Raw genomic sequence first — 21,231 nt, 5'->3', positions numbered from 1 at the left:
CTGTGTTGCACCTTGCCCACACTTTGGCTATGGCCAGAGTCAACATGAACTGAAGCCACAGTGAGCACACTTACCTGATCAATTGCCTCACCCTCCACCTGTCCAATATCTAAGGGCTCACTGGAATGGGTAGGCATAGGCCTACTGGCTGTGTCTGATGTAATTGCAGGTGATGACTGTGTGTTAAAAATGTTTTTTGCTTACCATCTGCAGATAAGGGTATCCTCTTCAACCCAAGTGGTCCTGGAAGAAGTTAAGCAAAAGGTAAAGACAACATCATCACAGTTGTAACACAAGGGGTAATACTTTTACCACTTTATATGTCCATTAACTATACTTTCAAGAAGACCTTGGATGACAACTCCAACCTAAACTAATCAATCAGATTGTATTAACTGTAGCACTCTTCAATACCCCCAAAAATAAATTCTTGTGAAAGTGAAGTAGCACATTGATTTAAATTATTTTACTATACAACAGTATTCAACAATTGAAATACAAAAGTCTATCTGGAAGCTCTTTCTGAGACATGCTTGTCATCCCTGAAACAGTCACACAGATGTCAAGGACATGCTGTTCTTCACTTTTCTAGGAACTGTCTGGATCCCTGACAGTGGACAGGAACTTTTCATTTGGTGTTAGTGGTGGCTGTGTAGCAGGCCCACCTCTGTACCCCTCTGATCACAGCCCACTGCAGCTGCTCTCCTCCATGCAGATGTGATCAAGTCAGTGCCCCTATGGTGTACCTGCTCATATGTCCTGCTGTGGCCACCTACAGCATTAGCATTGTTGACAATCTGCCGCCAAATCTGCATTCTGCATGACATAACTCCCTGTCCCCTTTCAAACAGAAAGGCACCATGTTGCCTAGAAGTGTCAATGATAAACTAGTTGGGAGAAACAAAATCAATAGCATAGCAGGCTGCCCTACATCCAGTGGGTGTGTCAGGTTAGACTTATGATGTGTTAGGTGTAAGGTTGGAAAAGTAAGTAAGCAGCACACAATTCACAGGTTCTGGTCATTAACATCCAACCTCCCCTTCATTTGTTGGCAACTACATATGATATTATTTCCATTTAATATCCTCACACATTTTAAGGCCAATGATACAGAATGGCTTACAGAGTGCATGTCTCAGATTACTGCAAACACAGAGAAGTAAGACAGAGCTGTACATTTGCAAGAAATAGTCCTAACTAGTTGTGTGATCACTTAGTACACTACATCCAGAAATAACAAATTTAAAACTAACAGTTGTATGGTTTCATATTACTGTAGATGATGTTGCAGTTGGCTGTATGCAGAATGATTTTGGTTTCTTGCTGCAAAACTGTTTGTGTGGCAAGGAGGGATAAGGCACCATTCCTGTGTTCTGAAAGTTCATTGGCGTGAGAGTTCAAATCCAGATCGATGTAAAAATATCTCATGTCAACCAACACTTTCTAGTGTGTGTATATCATAGACTGAACTTCCTCATTCAAACTACTTGTCCTCTTTTTTTTTTCTTTTCTTTCTTGTTTCTTGTTTTTTTTTTTTTAATTTGTTTGGTTATTTTTATTTATTTATTTTTTAGGCACCAGTGTTTGAACAATGTGGAGCTTAGTGCAATCATGGGAAATGAAGGAAATGATTATCAGGTATAGCTGTGCTTATCTTGTGTGTGCAAGGAGCAGCTGTGTGTAAACTTGAAAACTGGCCCACCCAGGAGGCAGGTACAATACCTGCAGACAGGACCCAGACAGCCAGAAACTGAAACTGGATACATTCAATTAATTCTATTGGGCACTGCAAAAACCCACTAAGTGGCGTTGTGCAGCAGTTAACACAGAGACCTTAAGAATGATTAGTACATTAGAGAATGTAACTGAACTAGTCTTTTGGCAGCAGGTATAAGTGTAGGGCTGGAGTGCAGATAGTCCTGGGTTCTAGTACAGGGTGTACAAACTTTTTTTTTTCACTGTTTTGACAGTGCAGTTTATAGCAATCAACTGAAAAAAAAGATAAGTCTTATTTCAACATTCTTGTGGCAACAGCTGTAAGTGCAGGACTGCCATACACATGGTCTTAGATTCTAATACAGTATATTCAATACACTTTTACTGTTGACCCACTTCCCATTATATTCACTCTCACTTACAGCACTTTAGATAGTGGAGCTGATATGAATTATTTGTGTGAGTGATGAGACACCATTATTGTGTTATCAGATGTATGACTGAGGGTATACTGTGTACTATATTTCTTTAAGTGTAATCCTGCTATCTGGACTTGCATGGCCTTCACATTTGCCTAAGACACATACACAACTGCCTCTATATCCAACAACCTTGTCAAGTCAGACATATACATGTGTAACTGCTCATACTGTCACCTGTATTTATCTATGATTCCTGTCTATGTCTGTGCAGCCCTTCATCTGTAGCAAAGATGGAAAATCAGTGCTGTGGAAGAAAACATTTTGTCTCTTATGGCTAGGTTTGAAATCCATCAAATTTCTCAGAGTATAAAGGTAAAAATAAATTTGTAAGGTCATTACATTTATGCCCTCAGTGCATGTCTGCAAACCTAACTCACCTCACCTAACCTTACCAACCTAAGAAAACAGTCAGTAAACTATTACATAAATCCTCAGTTGCCCAAGCTTGGAATAAACTTCCAATACTCATACGTTCCATTACCACCATATACACTTTAAAAAAGAACTTAAAATCCACCTTCTAAACACCAAGACTTGCACCTGTCATGACCCTACCTAACTCCACTACACTCCCACACCTTACTCTATTTTACATTGCTCTCTGTTCATAGTTCATAGGTTCATAGGTTCATACTAGGCTATCTGCCCGAGGGCATTTACAAGCCTAGCCCATAGTTTTGTGGCTTACGCCACCCCTTTAGTGTGGGGAACTATACCCATTATTTTGCTGTGCCTCTGTCGAGCAGTGACACTGAGGTAATCCCTGGGGTATATCTGCGATCTCCCATCCATTGGTCAAGATTTCTCTTGAACAAGGCCAGCGAGGTGCTCTGCCTCACATATACCGGGATTTTGTTCCACAGCATAGGGAGTCTCTGGGTGATGAATCTATCCCTCCAGCACGTCCTATTAATAGCCGTGTCGAGGTTTAAGTCTCCCGCCTTGTGGCTCTGATGGATCTAGATTTTTGAGGTGAAGCATATTCATCAAATCTGGGTTTGACATGGCCTTGTATGTCAGGCAAAGGTCACCTCTGAGCAAGCGGTGGCGACTGAATAGAGCTGGAGTTCTTTCAGTCGGGCAGCATAGGACAGATTTTGAGACCCTTTATCCTTTTGGTGAGGAACTTTGTGGCCTCTCCAGCTGCTGCAAGTGTCGGGTCAGATACATTCCGAATGGGGCATTGTACTCAATCATTGGTCTGATGAGTGATGAGTATAGGGAGACTATGACCTCCCTTGATCTAGATGTGAATCCCTTCATGATAAGGTGGGCAATGTAGAAGGTCTTCCTAACTACTTTAGCTACATGGGTGTCGAATGACAGGCTACTGTCAACCTGGGTCCCCAGGTCCCTGATAACTTCTTCTGTGCTCAGTGGATTGCCACCTATATGGTAGCTAGGGGTAACCTTGTTTTTCCCGAAGGGTATGACTATGCATTTTTTGGCATTTAACTTTAGGCCATGGCTCTGGCACCAGTTATCCGTTTCTGTGAGACCCTTCTGAAGGATATCTGTGTCAGATGTGTTTTCGACTATGGCCAGTTTGCAGTCATCTGCAAACTTTGTCAGCCATAACCCTCCTGTGTTTGCTTGTACTTTGGAAAAGTAGATGCCAAACAAGAGTGGGCCCAGGACTGAGCCCTGTGGGACACCACTTGTGACAGGCTTTGAGTCTGACATGGCGCCAGCAACTCTGACCCTGTGGGTTCTGTCACTCAGCCAGTTTGCAACCCATCTTGTGATGTATGGGTTAACATTTAAGCTGATGAGTTTTTCAATGATACCCGAGTGGGGTATTGTATCGAAGGCCTTCGCCAGATCGAGGTAGGCTGTATGGACTGCCTTTCCCTCATCAATGGCTTTGGTGACTGTTTTGAAAAAGTCAACCAAGTTTAAAAGGCATGATCTGCCTTTGACAAAGCCAAACTGGGTTGGATCCAAAGTCTGCAAATTCCCTATGTCTTTATTTATAAGGTCCATTATGATCCTCTCCATGGCCTTGCAGATAAGGCTTGTCAAGCTAATGGGCCAGTAATTTCCAGGGTCGGTGGAGGCACCGCCTTTGTGAAGTGGGACCACAGTTGCAGTGCGCCACTCCTGGAATGCATCCAGAGGTGAGACTATGATTAAACAGCTGTCCTAGCTGTGGGTTTAATTCCTCGTTGAGTTCGTGGAGCACACAGCCGGGGACACCATCAGGTCCCATGGATGCTGTGTTTTTGCTTTGGAGAGCAGTTCTCACTTGGGCTAGAGATGTTTGGGGGCTGCAATTGTTTGGTATAGATATCTCTCCTTTTGGGGAGGGGAGTTTGCACTGAACCTGTCAGCCAGTATGTTGGCAATGTCTGTAGGATCAGTAATCTTCACATCATTTTGAACTAGTTCTGAGCATATCTGGGAGTTTCCTCCCAGGTTTCTAACATAGCTAAAGAAGGCCTTATGATTGTCTTTTGAGTCTTTAGCTATTTTTCTCTCAAAATTTGCTTTGGATGATTTTATGAGAGCTCTTAGTTTTTACTTATAGTGATCAAAGGTGTCTTACCTTTTAAGGATTTTGCTCTATCTTGTAGTAGCTTCCTCCTTTTGTTGTAGAGTTTGTTTATGGCTGGGGTCCACCAGACTGGACGCTTGCCTTTGGTACAAAGAGTCTTTGTTTTGCTTGGGATTGCCTTATCCATGCAGTCCTGCAGGTGCTGGTAGAAGGCATTTGTAAGTGATTCAGCGCTTGAGTACTGTTTTCCCGCTCTGGGGCCTTAAAGGAGACCACACTAGTCTTTAGAAGTGTGAAGTCGGCTTCGAGAAGTTCTTTACTGTGGTCTTTTTATTTCAGGTGGGGTGGGATGAGGACCTCCAGCGAGATTAGTTTGTGATCTGATCTCACCAGTGAGGGGTATACTTCCGGTGTTGAACATTGTGCTCCCATATTCGTGATGATGAGATCAAGTATGTTTTCTCCTCTTGTGGGGATGGTGACTAGTTGTTCCATGGCATTTGAGTTTATGAATTCCAGGAACTTTTGGGCTAGGGTGTTTGGGCTTGAGTAGTGTTCCCAGTCTATATTAGGGTAATTGAAGTCACCTAGTATGATGGTGTTTGGTGATACATTTAGCCCCTCCAGTGTTTTCAGGAAGGCCATGTGAGGTTCCTGAGTTTGTGAGGGTGGCCTGTAACATGCTACAATTTGCAGAGCAGTCTTGCCTATGGTTAATTGCACCTGGATGGTCTCTGATGCATTGTGCGTTGCCACCAGTCTTGAGGTGTGGGTGTCCTTGATGAATATGGATACCCCCCCCCTTCTTTCTTGGTATTGTCCGGATTTTGGGGCCGGAACGCATGATATGAGGTAAAACCTGATAGTGCTGGGGTGCTCTCAGGAGCCTTGAACCAGGTTTCTGTCACAGCACAGACATCGATGTTCTCAATACTGAGAAGGGCCTCGAGTGCGTGCATTTTGAGATTTAGACTTCTGGCATTGAGCAGCATTACCCTTAATTTTTTTCCTTTTTTGTGTTCTAGGGTGGTAGGTTTAGAATTTGAGCCTTGCCTAAAAAAGGCACTATGGGGGTGGCAAGAGCCTTTGCCAATATCCGGAATCCCACGGGTGACAGGTGCAAGCCGTCCCTTGTGAAGCAGCGTGGCTTGTCCAGCATGTCATCCCAGGCAGACAGACATTGGATCCTCTTTGAATGACACCAGAGTTTAAGCCAATTGTTAAAGCTGATCATCTTATCTCTGTATTGTGGCATCATTCTTGGTGAAGGTAGGATACTGCTCAAGGTCAGGGTCATACCTGCCTGGGTTACATAATCAGAGAGCTCCTCAATGTCTCTTTTCATATAGTCCAAGGAGGTACGTCTCAGGTCGTTTACACCAGCGTGGACAATGACTGAGTCATATTTGTACCTGCTGTTGAGAGACCTGAGTGCTTGTGTTATGTGGCGGATTCTAGCGCCCGACAGGCAGCTTACTGTAACTCTCTTCTTACTCAATCTGGTGAGCGGGACGTCAGTGTGTCTGACTATGGAGTCACCAATGACTAGTGTGTCTGGCATTGTGTTTGGCCTTAAGGGCTGTGACTGTTTGACACTCTGACTGTGAGGTCTATGTGTTGCAGGTGTTGTGTTCTGAGGTGGTGGTTGTTTGGGTGTCTGCTTTGGTGGCCTCTGCTGTTTTGGTAGATTTTTGATCAGGGCCTCCGAGTATGTCTTTGTGTGTTTATGTGTATGATTTGAGGTTGTGATGGTACTATGTGAGACTGGGTCTATAGTGTGTGTGGTAACCTTCTCCTCCTGACTGGTCTTGCCAGTCCTATGTTGAGAGAGCTCAGCCTCCAGTTTGGCCGTATAGTTGCATCTCTCGCATGTATTTGTGTTTTGTGGGAGGAGGAGAGGGTTGTCTGTGTACATGAGGCAATTGTAACATTGCCTCAATATTCCCAGGTTCACCAGCTGAGCAGGAGAGGACACTAGCAACTGATCCCTCGACATGCTAGAAGGAATAGACCAAAAAACTTTAAAAGAGATTCCGGGGGACGTGAGTGACCGAGAAATGGGGGTTTGCCTTTTTGGGGTACTATCTATGACAAGAGTGCTATATCAAGGTAATAAGTACTGTAGGAGCAAGTGCTAGGTTTAACAGATAGAGAATAGTCTACATAGGAATCTTACTCCACCTCCTCCTATACCTTCCCACCTTACACATGCAGTTCAGCCCTTGCACCTTACACATGTAGTTTTCCTAAAATACTGCATCCTTAACACCACATACTTCTACACCACTTCATTAATTGTATATATGGTTTTGAAAGCTGTATTGCTGTACATACCCTAACTAAAAAAAAAAAAAAAAAAAAATACTATTATGTATATATCTCCTGATCTGATGTACCTTAACTATTTCTGTATTATGGACTGTACATTTTATGTATTGTTTAACTGTTTGTTACTGGAGCTATTCTCCTCGGGTCTCCACTGAAATGGGTATCTTGCCCAGCTGGACTAAACCAGTTAAAAAATGTCAATAAACAAATAAACAAAATAACAGTTACCTTCTAAGTTCCAATATATATTTCCAGGCTGCATCAGTAGACACCCCTCAAACTAAGGCCAGGTGTCAGATTAATATGCCAGTTGCAGTTATTTCATTCCTCACTGATTCTCTCTGCTTAACATTGTGCAAACACATTGATCAGGTTTACGGAATGTGAATAAATATGATAACTGGAATTGTTAGGAAAGCATTGGTCTCCATTGCTTTAGGTCTGCTGGTAGACAAGGCTAATGCACCACATCCAAAGGCTTCTGCAGGTGGACTATTCTGGCTCCCAGTACAAGTCTGAGGTATGGAATAATTTGTCCCAGGGTGTGTCCAGTGCCACTGGTATCACACTTACTGGAGGTTAATGTAGGCATCATTTTAATGCTATACACAGGAGAAAGAGGGATAGTCTCAACCGTTAGTTGGAGGGATTTGAGACTATTGACATCTCACAGCTGTGTTGGTATGAAATTAAGAGAGTACTTATAAGTCTTAGAAAGATTAATATAGGCAGACTGGTATGCATAATGCTTTTCTTTTCTTTTCAGTTCTTTCCCCAGCCACCTGGGATCATGAGATCAATGTGCAGGGTCATGTTGTTAGACTGGAGAGACTGAGTGAAGCAAGTGGTATGTATGCAGCAGAAGAGAAGTGTTATTGTAGCATTAAAAGGTAAAAGTGATCTTTTTTGGAATTTTAAAGAGTTGTATCAAACCAACCTTAAAATCAAATATGTATGCATATGTCTGTAGCACAATCCAGTTGTAAGAGTCCAATATTAGAGTGTAGTCAGAAGTTGTGGGTTCAAATATGACAATTCACAAATATATAATACTGTTATTTCTTCAACAACATTTAGATTAAATTAAAAACTATATATGAGTGGAACAAATGCCCTGCTGTAAACTGTAATCTGTATAACTGGAACACACATATGTGCAATATATGTACATTTCTAGGATTACTTTCAGCAGTCTGTAGTATATTGCGTATCTGTGAGGACGTATACATAAATGTAATACTTAAGATAAAAAAGTTGTTTAATTGTATTAATGCATTGTGTGTCACATATGATGGTACTATATTTTTTCTCTCACCCCAACCCTTATCTCTATTTTTTATTTTCTATTATGTGTCATCAAAATGTCTTCATGTCATGCATCTGTCACTAAATGCTGCATCTGTCACTAAATGCTCCACAACAGAGTGACGTAGGCCAGCCCCAGTGCATGAGCCTGCCCAGCTCCACCAGCTCCAGCAATGATGCCTAGCACATCAGGGATCCAACCTGCCAGCACTGCCTCTGCTGCCTCTACATTACCTGTACCCTCAGGTAGTCCTGCAGTGGAAGCTGGTGCAGTGGTACCCTGTGGGAGCAGAGGCAGTGATTTTGTCACCCAGAGTGAGTTGTCAGGGATGGAGCTTAAGATCATATGCTGTACCATTGGTGCATGCCTACACAGGATGGAGAGATTGTTCTCCTTCATGGTCCATAGTAGTAGGAGGAGGAGACATCAAGCACTCCAGCCACTAGTGGAGTAAGGAGACAGTGATGACAGTCTAATGGGTGAAGACTCAATTCTCACTGTCTCCAAGCTTGATAGGCATAAGCCCGCATTATCCCCTCCCTCAACCCAATCATTGTGTCACTCAACCTTTTGTGTCCATCACTGGCCCTGTGTCTTGTTTTGTTTGTCTTGTATGTTTGCAATTGTTTCCTTACCTACCCAACTTACCTGACTCAGACATGTCTGCATCCCTTCCTCAACATTCCTGTCTTTTTGAAATAAAAAAAAAAAATGGGAACCTGTCCCACAAAAAGAAAAAAATTGTCCCATACGTAGCTCACCATTTCACACGTGTCTTCTTGACACACTTGATTCAGTAAAATTGGCTATACAACATGATTGCATTGTGATCTTTATTGAGGCGACAGTCCAAACCCAGTTAATATTTTGCACACATTTTCAGTTTACACTGTTAAAGAAATAGAAAGCTATGGTTCTTTCCTACCTTCCACCTTTAAGCTAGTAAAAAATTAAAATCACACACAACAAACACTAGTAGCAGAAAAAGCAATGGATCCATTTACATTTTGGGCTCTGTCTTTGCATGGAGGTGTATATTGTGAGCTAATGCACAGCAATCATGAACAGTGGCAAAATGATGCTGTTACCTCTGTTCAATGATGCTTAACCCCACTGTGCTATGCCAACACACAGCAACACATGTACTATAAAGAATTCATGTCATTGTTTTATCAATATTTATTTAAATGTACTTAAAAGTGTTAGATACACCTGGATTCGATCCCAGGATCATATGGGCTCAAAAAGAAATGTGATAATGCATTTATACCGGCTACCACAGAGTCAGTTAAGCAGTAGGTGAACTTCATAGACCCAAAAGTTACTCTCAGACTTTAGCAATGTGGCTCGTGTTTGCGCACTTCTTAACTATGGGCAAACATGGAAAGTATTGGAAATGTGTATCTCTCATGGGCAAACACTTTGCCAACCATCACCCAAACCCGCTGCTTGCTGCATTATGGAAAAGTAAATATTATAATGCATTACTGTTGTTTACTGTCCATTTTCTGTCTATGACATGAGATTACATGTGGAAACATAAACTGACAGGCCTATCTAAAATATGTCATATATTTATGATACAGCCATGTGTTGCCTAGCTCCAAGCACTGAAACCTTGGTGTCTCAGTACTTTTTCCACACATATATCATCTATACTACATACATTAATATCAAATGTGTGATATGCAATGCACATTAATCTGGTAACATGCAAAATTAGAACTATTGACCCATAAGCCTAAACAGGCTTATCTGCAAAGCTAGGGAATGAATAAAATGGACCTTATTCACACACAGGGACATAGTTGACTTTCAATACACTTGACCCAGCCCATTTTGGTTTTGTCAAGGATAGCTCTTCTCTATAGAACTTAGCAAACTTCTTTGATATTGATCCCAAAGACCTGGATGAGGGATAACAGGACATACTACCTGTGATTAGTTATCCAAGGCCTTTGACACTATCCTCATTCATGTATCAGAGAGAAAACCTCCCATCTGGGAATTAATCCATACATTAAAAGATGGATAGCCAACTGGCTCACCGACAGAACACACACTGTCAAAGTTTGGGACTGCACCTCCACCACTAGACCACTTACCAGTGGAATTCCACAAGAATCTGTGCTCGTTCATCAATGGTTTAGAAACTGTTTCTCTGAAGCCCAGGCAAAAGGTTGATGGTCTATGATTTACCAAGTTTGCAGATGACTGCCAACTGGACAAAGTCAAATAGAGTCTCCACTGATGGTAATATAGTACAGAAAGGGTTGACAAAGACAAATGATTGGTGCCAAACTCACTGACTGAACCTTAAAGCAAACAATGCCTCATTGTCCCTTTTGTCAATAAAGTATCCTGCTACTTATGATATGCATAGCACCCCTCTAAGCTCAGAAACAGAGTTGTGAGACTTGGGAACACATATTGATAGCAATATCTACTTCAATCACTATGCATCCATAGTGGTGAGACACACACTCTACCTTGCACACCTCATAAATAAGGCCATCACATCCAAGACTAGGCAGGTCATAGCTGTACTGTACTCTACCCTTATCAAACCCCTAATTGAATACAATTCTCCCTTCTGTCTGTACCTCACTAGACATCTGCAGTAACTGGAAAAAACACAAAAGTTTATAACTGGGAGAATCCAGGGCTTCTAAAACATGACACACATGGAAAGACTGAAAGACCTGTTACTGTACTCAGTATCATGTAGACTGCTGAGAAGTGACCTATGGCTGGCCTACATAGAAGTCTCAGATTCTGCCCTACTGGAAATGCTGGACATCTGCAAATAAATGGGAAAAGGATAACTTGCTCCAGGGATCTCAACCTAGCCTGTGACATGAAAAAAATGTGCTGGTGAGACAAATATATCTTCCAGCAATTGATACTCCCCTGTAATACGCTCCCATTGCATGTGAAGCAGTGCTCCTCAATGAACATATTCAAATGCAACCTTGACAACTGAATGGGTGATGATAAACTCACCCCTGGGATGGCACTTATGCTATTGATGGACAGGGCCAGTTGGTGCTGATCACAAAATTGCTCTCCTAACAATGACCATCTAACCATGCTCAATAAGGCTCCTTGTGTTTTTACACAGCTAGGTTTATAAAAGCCCTAGGGCCATTAGGCTTATAACCTCCTATGAACCAAAGCTATGAATCTACGCATCCCCTATAAGTTGACCTGCAATCTTGTAAAAAAACAGAGTTGTGCCGTGCTGCTTGCATAAAGTACTGAATTCTATAGTCTGTATACCTAGGGAGGGGTTCTGTTTTCACTGCCATCAACTAGGTGTGTGTGTGTGTGTGTGTGTGTGTGTGTGTGTGTGTGTGTGTGTGTGTGTGTGTGTGTGTGTGTATGTGTGTGGGGGGTATGTGTTTGTGTGTGTGTGCGTGTGTGTGTGTGTGTGTGTGTGTGTGTGTGTGTGTGTGTGTGTGTGTGTGTGTGTGTGTGTGTGTGTGTGTGTGTGTGTGTGTGTGTGTGTGTCTAGATAGAAGAGCAAAAATGTGTATTGTACAGTTACCACTCCAATGTCATGTGTTGACAGCATTTTGATACTTGCACATGCCTACACATCCATTCCATGTAGGCCTACCAACATCTCTCCAACATGGCCTGCTGATGTCATCCACTATAAGCTGACCTTCAGTGGTGTAAAAGTCAGGCTTGTGCAATGGCACTTGTATAAAGTACTGAAGTCTGTTGTCTGTGTACTTAGGTCAATAAAGGTTCTGTCCCCACTGCAGTCAACTGTGTGTGCATGTCTCGCCAGAAGAGCAGAAGTGTGTACCCTAGAGTTACTGTTCTAATGCCATGGATTGACAGTATTTCGACACGTTCACATGCCTATATGTCCAGTTCATACAAGCTTCCAAAAAACTTTTCTCCAGCATGGCCTGCTGATGTCATAAACTATAAGCTTACCTGCCGTCTTGTAACAGTCAGACTTGTGCTGTGGCACCTGTGTAAAGTTCTCAGTTCTGTAGCTTGTGTAATTAGATAGGTAGGGGTTCTACTCTCACTGTAGTCAATTGTGTTTGTACTCTTGCTTGACAATGCACACAGCCTTTTACTCTAGCATGTAGGACACTCTTATTGCCATATTCTCTTCAAAAAACGCTGCTGGTGTCATCAGTTATAAAGTTCTGTCTGAGACACCCCAAGTCAGACTTGAGCTGTGGTGCTTGCCTTAAATACCGAGGTCTGTAGTCTGTTTACTAAAATTGGTAGAAGTTCTGTTTTCACTGCAGTCAACTGTGTGTGTTTGTGTTCTGTGTGACATTAGATCAAGACTTTTACACCAGCATGTGGGACACTGTTATTGCCATATTCTCCTCAACAGGCACTGTTGATATCATCAGCTATATCTGATTTGTGGGCATGCACTATTCCCATGAGGGCAGGGTCAGAGACTGGCCTGGAGGCCAGGTAGATGTCACCTCATCCTATATTATACAGATTACAGTAACATGGATTTCAGTCTATCCACATATATCATGGCATGGTTTGTAGGCCCAGTGTTTTTTACTCCAGCATGTGGGACACTGGTATTGCCATATTCTCCTCAACAGACACTGCCAATATCATCAGTTATATCTGATTTGGGGATATGCACTATTCCCATCAGGGCAGGGTCAGAGACTGGCCTGAAGGCCAGGCAGAAGTCACCTCATCTGATATGATACAGATTACTGTGACATGGCTTTCAGTCTATCCACATATATCATGGCATAGGTTGTAGGCCCTGTATTTTCTTGATGAGAAATCCTTATGGCCTGGTGAGATACATGCAAAACAGAGCATTATACTCTATTAGTGCTCTGATGAGGTTCAAGTACAGTGCTGTCATACAATCCTAAGGTCTGAATATGATGGCCTGAATTATGATGTGCACAACATAGGCGTTCAATTGCAGTGTAGACACTTGGTGATCAAAGTTCAGATTGCTGTCTACTTGTGTTCCCAGTGCCTGCATCACTGGGTTTCAGTACAGCATGACTGTTGTCAATGTTGTAATTAGCATGGCATTCCACTTTTCAGGACAAAATATAGACACATTTCTGCATTTATCTGTAGATCGTGTGGCTTTGTCACCAATCGTTTGTCTCTGTTAATGCCTCCTATATTATGTTATCATCATTGGGGGACTCAATGATTGCACCCAATATACAAGAAAAAGAAAAATAATCTGGTTCCACACAGCAGTGAAAATCAATATGTCCTTTATTGTAGTAGGAAAGCGCTTTCTCAGAATAACATCTGCTTCATCAGACCAACAAAGATAAAATAGCAGTTACATTTTTAAACACTAAAACATCCAATCAAAAATCAGATAAAATGTGCATCATAGCTAAAAGCCATGTGATAAAATACATCTTTAGAATACATAGATAGTTAAAAAATTTAATAAAACAGACTAAATGAACAGCATGTACTTAAAACTGGTAACAAATACAATCGTAAAAAATAATAAAAGATGGACTATTGAAACATATATGATAAAATATTAAAAGAGATCAATGCTTTAATGGCCGTGCTTTAAGGAAGGGTTTCAGGGAAACTCTGTTGTTTAAACCAGGAGGTTTATCAGCTTGAAAGCGCAAAATCCATTTCTGTTCACTAGATTCTGTTCTATTATTTATGACACCTTCTCTCTTGGTACTATGCAGAATCTCTAGTAACATAAAGCTAAATTTATGTTCTTTACCCTCTTTAGCTGCATGTAGTGATAGTGCGCTGGTTTCTTTAACATTCCTGATATCCCTAAGGTGTTCAAGTATTCTATCCTTAAACACCCTGCTCATTTTCCCTATGTAAAATGAGAAGCAGGTAGTACAATAGCAAAAATAGACAACATTTTTTGTTCGACAATCGGCATAAAAAGCAGTATCGATCTTAAAACCCAAAGTGGGATGTGTGAAATGATTACCAGTATGTATATGTGTACAGGCCATACAATTCCTACATATATATGTACCAAGTCTACCAGATATTATAGTTGATTTAGTATTAAAGGATCGATAACAGAGCTGACTCTTAAGTGATCTATTATTTCTAAAAGCAAAATCTGGCTGTGTGCCAATGACCCCATTCAACTCATGTAAAGTAGACAGAATATCCCAGTTCTTTTTAATAATATCACATGCTACATGCACATTACTGACAAAGGTCAATGGCATCCTTAGTTTATTCCTAGAGGTATCAGTGGAAGCATCACTTGAGAAAGTATTGTCAATATTATCCCTGTTGTTAATACTAGTGGGGAGGGGGGGGAAATATGGCTGGCACTTACCTGATCTCTGCTGCCATCCTTCTGCTATTTGAGAATCAATAAGTTTACTACTATAGCCTCTTTCTAAAAATTCTTGTTTAAGTGTTTGTAATGCAACAATAAGACTATCATCATCATTAAAAAGTCTCATAGTTCGAAATATCTATCCTTTCAACACATTGATTTTCGTATGATTCGGATGCATACTGCCATAGTGTAGAACATTATTCTTTCTAACAGTTTTCTTATACAAAGTAGTAGACACAGTTGATAAATTATTTTTAGTAACTTTAACATCCAAAAACTCTACTTCTTTATCAGAATATTCATAGATAAAACTCAAAAAAGTATTCAACTGATTTAAGTATAAAAGAAACTCTTGTAGCCGCTGCTCTGAGCCATGCCACAACAAGAAAATATCATCCTCAAAACATTTATACCATTTGATGTTAACTTGGTATTCATTATTCGAAAGTACATGTTTAGCTTCCCAATTAGCTAGGGATAGGTTGGCGTAGTTATTAGCGCAAGCTGTGCCCATAGCTACACCAACTTTTTGTGCATAATAAACATCATTAAAAATAAACACATTGTTTTCTAGGATGATTTCCAAAATTGTGCAAATAAGTGTCATCTTAGTATCAGGGGTGTTTCTTTCACACAGTAATTCTCTGACATTTTCAATTCCCCATTCATTGGGTATAACAGTGAACAATGATTCAATATCCAGAGTTACAAATAAACATTGTCCGAAGATAATTTCATTTTGTTTAGATAGCTCATTTAAAAAAAAAACTCTTGGTATCCTTTAAAACAATGCTACAATTAGCCAAGGCAGCATGCAAAGTCTTTTCTACAAAAATAGAAAGTGACTCAGTTACCCAACCTCGGCCTGAAACTATTGAGAGCATAGGTGGAGTTAAGGGATTCTTATGTATTTTGGGGAGACCATATATCAAAGGTACTGTTGGATGTTCTACCTTGAAATACTCAAACAGTTGCTCAGGTATCATGCCTGTTATTAATAAATCAAAGATCAAAAACTGTACTTTTTCTATGACACTACTGAGTATATGCATAGGTAAAATGGCATACGTATCAATGTCACTGAGATGACGTAACATAGATTCTATATATTTGTCCTTGTCGATAACAACAATACCACCGCCTTTATCAGCTGGACGTATTTCTATACTATTTAGTTCTTTCAATTCAACTAGAGCTTGTCACTCTGCAGCTGATAAATTACTAAAATTATTAGTTTGCTTATCTAGAGACTTCTCTCTTAAGTTGTTTTCCACAAAGGTCAATGAACAGATCTACAGTAGAATTACTAGGAGGTATGTAAGTGCTGGGCTTTCTAAATATACAATCAGCATTATTAGAATTACCAAACATAGCTTTAAGTGTAAGAGATCTGCCAAAAAGGTGTAGGTCTTTAATTACCTCTGTTATGTCCATTCTTTGAGCCGGAATAAAGGTTAAACCTCTGTTTAACACAGATAATTGTGAGTCAGTTAAAGTTAAAGTAGAGATATCGTGAACTAAGCTTGTTTGTATCTCTTTCCTGACCTTATTTTGTCCTCCTGGCTGTGTAGTTGTCGTGTACGTTGATTTTGCAGGCGATTCCTCGATCTGCCTCGTAAAGGCAGAAGTTCTTTCAATAAAAAATGTCCATGGGTGGAGCCTGATAGTACAGAGGCCTGCTCTGTGGAATTCAGACTCACACTGGAAGCCATGCTTGTTTTAGGTCTAACAGCTGCAGTGCTTGTGCTAGCATCAGAGTGACTGCTTACAGCAGCTACAGAGTATTTAGGTTGACTTCTGAAACAATTCCCTCACTTACAGGAACAATAGGAACATTGGGTAAAATTTCTGTGGGTTCTGTAGAAGTGGTAGTTTTAACAGCATTTGCATATGCTGCTTGTTCATCTGAAACAGTTGAATGCAATGTAGTTCTGGGTCTTACAGAGCTCCGCCCATTTCCTGTTATATACTGTATATTGGACTTAGTATTAACCCTTTCATTTACCCAAGAGAAGACATTACCTTCTTTAAAATCCTTCAAATCCCTTTGTAATTTTTTGTTTTTGGTAGCAGAAAGTCTCTTATCATATCCAGTAATATTTTCAAACAACACATCGATTTTATCACCAACAAGTTCATCTGAATAGGTATTGTTAATTATGTTTTGCAACTCAGTGATTTCATTAAATAGTTTTAGCTCCTCTGGTCTAAAAAATTCGATAAGGAGCTGCATATATTTAGCGCTGCACTCAAGGTTAAGTAACTGCCAGTGCCTAAGTGGCTCAGGATAAGCTTGCCCATAACTGGGCATGGTGAGAACCCTAAGTCCCCTTGGTGCTATATTAAGGCTCAGTGAAGCCTCAAGATGAAAGCGTTGCCACTGCAAGCACTTAAACGTATAAAGTTTATTCTCCAGATTGCGATAGTCATCTCTGAAAGCTGCAGATAAATCAGGATTATCTGGAGTCAGTGATGTCTGCATATAAGTTCCATTAAGTAATGGATTAGTTTGAAAGTCCAATAAAGTAGACAAACGATAGTTGTTCCTCCTATTAAATGGCAAATCCATTGAAGGTACAAAGTTGTCCAAACGATCCATTTCATTTCCTGTCATGCTTGGTTCAAAGATAAAGAAAATATACCAAACGAAAACAGTCCTTGAACCAAATAAGGAATCAGATGCAGAAACCAGAGAATTCGTCAGACCAACATATATATATTCTACAGATGTATTTTATCACATGGCTTTTAGCTATGATGCACATTTTATCTGATTTTTGATTGGATGTTTTAGTGTTTAAAAATGTAACGGCTATTCTATCTTTGTTGGTCTGATGAAGCAGATGTTATTCCGAGAAAGCGCTTACCTACGACAATAAAGGACATATTGATTTTCACTGCTGTGTGGAACCAGATTATTTTTCTTTTTCTTGTATTCTCTGGTTTTTGCATCTGATTCCTTATTTGGTTTAAGGACTGTTTTCGATTGCACCCAATATGCAAGAATCAGCAAACTTGGTAAGCCAATGGTCATATACTTTAGCCTGAACTGTCAAGAAATAGATTCCAAACAGTAAAGGGCCAAACACAGTTCCCTGGGGTTTGCCAGTGTTGACAGCTCTACTGGTAGAGGTTGATTCACCAACTTTCACAGTATGTGTTCTGTAGGTGAGCCAGCTGGTTACCCATCTAGTGATGTAAGGCTTAATCCCCAGCTGGGAGAGTTTCTCAAGGATACCCGTGTGAGTGATTGTGTCAAAACCGTAGGCCAGATCAAGGTAGGTAGTATGCACTGTCTTACCTTCATCCAGGCCTACCACACAGAATCAATGGGCTGCAACAACATCACAGATCACCTATGGTGAGACTCAGCACATACACCTTTCTGATACAGTTAAATACACACTTCAACACACCCTCCATACAGGCTATGTTCCCATAGAAGGGTGTACATCAATATGCATCCATCTGAGTTGGGTGGGACACCACCTGATACAAGCATGTATAGATAGACACATCTTTTTTTTAATACCTTTATTGAATTATCACTTGTGGCACAGACACATTTACATTTATATAAAAGTAATCAGACTGTATTAACAAGTTAAAATTAACAAACATTATGCTTCACTTATATTGCTATATATCATATAACCTAAGCAACATTACATAAATTATTTAATTTCTGCCTCTTTGTTTTTTTTAAACAAGAAAATCTTTATTAAATCATCACTTGCAACATAAGCAATCATGCATTTATACAAATGACTCTTTTCAGCTGTGAGGTAGACCAACATGATGTCATCATGAACCTTTTCTAAATGGACACTGGTAATATCCCGCTGCCTGCAACAGAACTGCTTGAGGTGTTAATTCTACATCATGTCTGTTATATCTGATAGATGTCCTCAAAGAGGTCATTGAGAGCATGCATGATGACAACACTATTATGTCATGGAACTTGACCAGGCCAAGGCATTTGACACATGCCTTGGCCTGGTCATGTTCCATTATGCCATGGAATCCACACTGAGGTATTCATTCAACACTGTCAGATGTGGCCATAAACAGCTACATCACCAAGTGGGTAGGCCAGTGTATCACATACATGGCATCTCACTATGTTGAAATGTGTGAAGTGACCTATATCTCAGGTCCAATGATCAGGTCCATGCATCAGGTCTGTCTGCTAGGCTTTTTCCTGTCCATTATTTAAGTGATGGACATCACAGATGACATACACATCCTGTGTCCAAACAGCTGCCTGAAGGACTACAGACTGAGGGCAATCATCGATGCTAACTATGATATTAGTATAATACAGACAGTATCAACACATACCAAAGATTGCTTCCACAGCTATGACAACACTTGCAATGACAAGAAAAATTGGGGGCGATTTGTTATGTCAGGGAAACAGACACACAACCAAAGTATAATGTGGACATCCCACCCTATAATCAGACCAATAGGTATGTGACCTGTGCCCTGGGGTAAAATGGTAAGTGGAAACCCCACCAGCATGTGATCACAGTGGTGACTACTATCCTGTATGTAACACAACTACTGAGTATATGCAGGACATTCACATCAGAGACCATAATACCTTCATAGTTCACAGCCTGCATCACAACAATAACTGAGTACAATGCACCCTTCTTCATGTACCTCCCCACACATCTTCCACTGATGTGTAACTGAAGTCTTCCACCTTTGTCACAGTGAGCTGTCCCACAGCTTATTGGTCACACATAGGTATTACTTTTGTGGCAAACACATTACTGTCTGATTGTGTGGAACACCCATCAAGTTGTTGCACTAGATGCATGTGTGCTACCTGTTCTGGTGATGCACACTCTACATACATAGGTGTCTGACAACATTAATGGCATGGATAACATTAGTGACAGTGTGGATTGTGCCATACATATATGCCATGCACACTAATCAGCTAGGCTGTATTGATCATAATGTCACAAACAGGTATAGCAGTCTCCCTCCTGACACCTCCAGCAGAGGTTACAGTGCCAATACACTGTACATGATTACCCTCATAGAGTGCAGAAATGTAATAATTATTGTACAAGTGTGTTTGGGCAGAACTATCTCTGCTCACTTTAAATCACATATGTTACATCAGAGACATGGGATTATTGGTAGTATTATTCTGATATTGTCCATGATTGTGAATGCTTCTTTTAATGTTGTCCATGAGCCTCTACCTGTGTCCCACTTGCTGGAGACCTCTGCTGAGAATACACTCACATTCAGGCATCAGTTTGTACAGTTTCACAATATGCACCCTACCCCAGTTGTATGTCAGATCCCTGATAGATGTCCTTTGCATTGTTCATGTAAGGATGCTTATGTCACACAGACATCTTCCTAATTGTTATGTCACCTTGTGCTTATCTCACATAGACATCTTCCTCATTGTTATGTCACATTGTGCTCATTTCACACAGACATTTTCCTCATTGTTATGTCACTATGTGTGACAGTCACATAAAACACATTTTCACTTACAGTCCCTACTGTTTCATATAAATATGTGATTGGTGCTGTTGCTACAACAGTCTTCCATTGACATGCCCTCATCTGTTGTACATGGTTATTTCACCTATCCTGTTTCCCTGTGCTCATTCCTACAATTTATCTGTGTGTCCCTATTCAATGCACATACTTCCCCTAAGTGTTTATTTAACATGGCAGTCCATGTGCAACTTTGGTACAGAATGCCTGGAATGGGATTTCAAAATACTGTTCACTGTATACACTGTCCTGTACTGTGTCGGAACCATATTCATAACTATATGTTAAGCCCTAGTAATCTTTGTGGCATTTTCTGCAATTCCGCTTCCCTACTGTGCTCTGAGGAAAACAAGTTTGCTATCTGTGTTGCTTCACTTAGTTTCCTGGCCAACAACACTGTTGCCAGACAGGAAACCATGCTTATTTACATTTAAATGCAGTGCTCGTCATGAATGTGTAATTAATGCTGCTGCTCACTGCACATCACCGTTCACACAAACTCCATGTAAGCTTCGCACAAAGTCTACATGGAGTTTACTGAAAACCAGGGGATGTATTTTTGCCAACTATGGATGGTCGGCCTTGTTACTCTTCAAAGATAGAGAGTATACTCTCTCCACACATACACACACACACACACACACACACACACACACACACACACACACACACACACACACACACACACACACACACACACACACACACACACATATGTAAAAACATTAAAAATTGATCAACATTAAAAATCTATCAACATTCCACAATCATACAACTGTGAAGTGCCCGCTGCCATGGGACTTGTGAAGTGTGGATGCATTTACTGCACCCTTCTAAGTATCAGGGGGCTATATTTGACATGTTCAGCTCTTCAAGTTACAGATTCGATGAACAGTGTAACTATATATATATATATATATATATATATATATATATATATATATATATATATATATATATACATATATATACATATTATCAGTTATCAGATTACCAAAGTTTAACTAACATAAAAAAAAAAAAAATGTTTTTTTTTTACATTTTTCAAGAG

The sequence above is a fragment of the Protopterus annectens genome, chromosome 12.part0 (genome assembly GCF_019279795.1).
Source record: "Protopterus annectens isolate FY-2018-M chromosome 12.part0, PAN1.0, whole genome shotgun sequence".
NCBI lineage: Eukaryota > Metazoa > Chordata > Ceratodontiformes > Protopteridae > Protopterus > Protopterus annectens.
The sequence above is the reverse complement of the archived record's forward strand: the minus strand, read 5'-3'. Positions refer to the sequence as shown.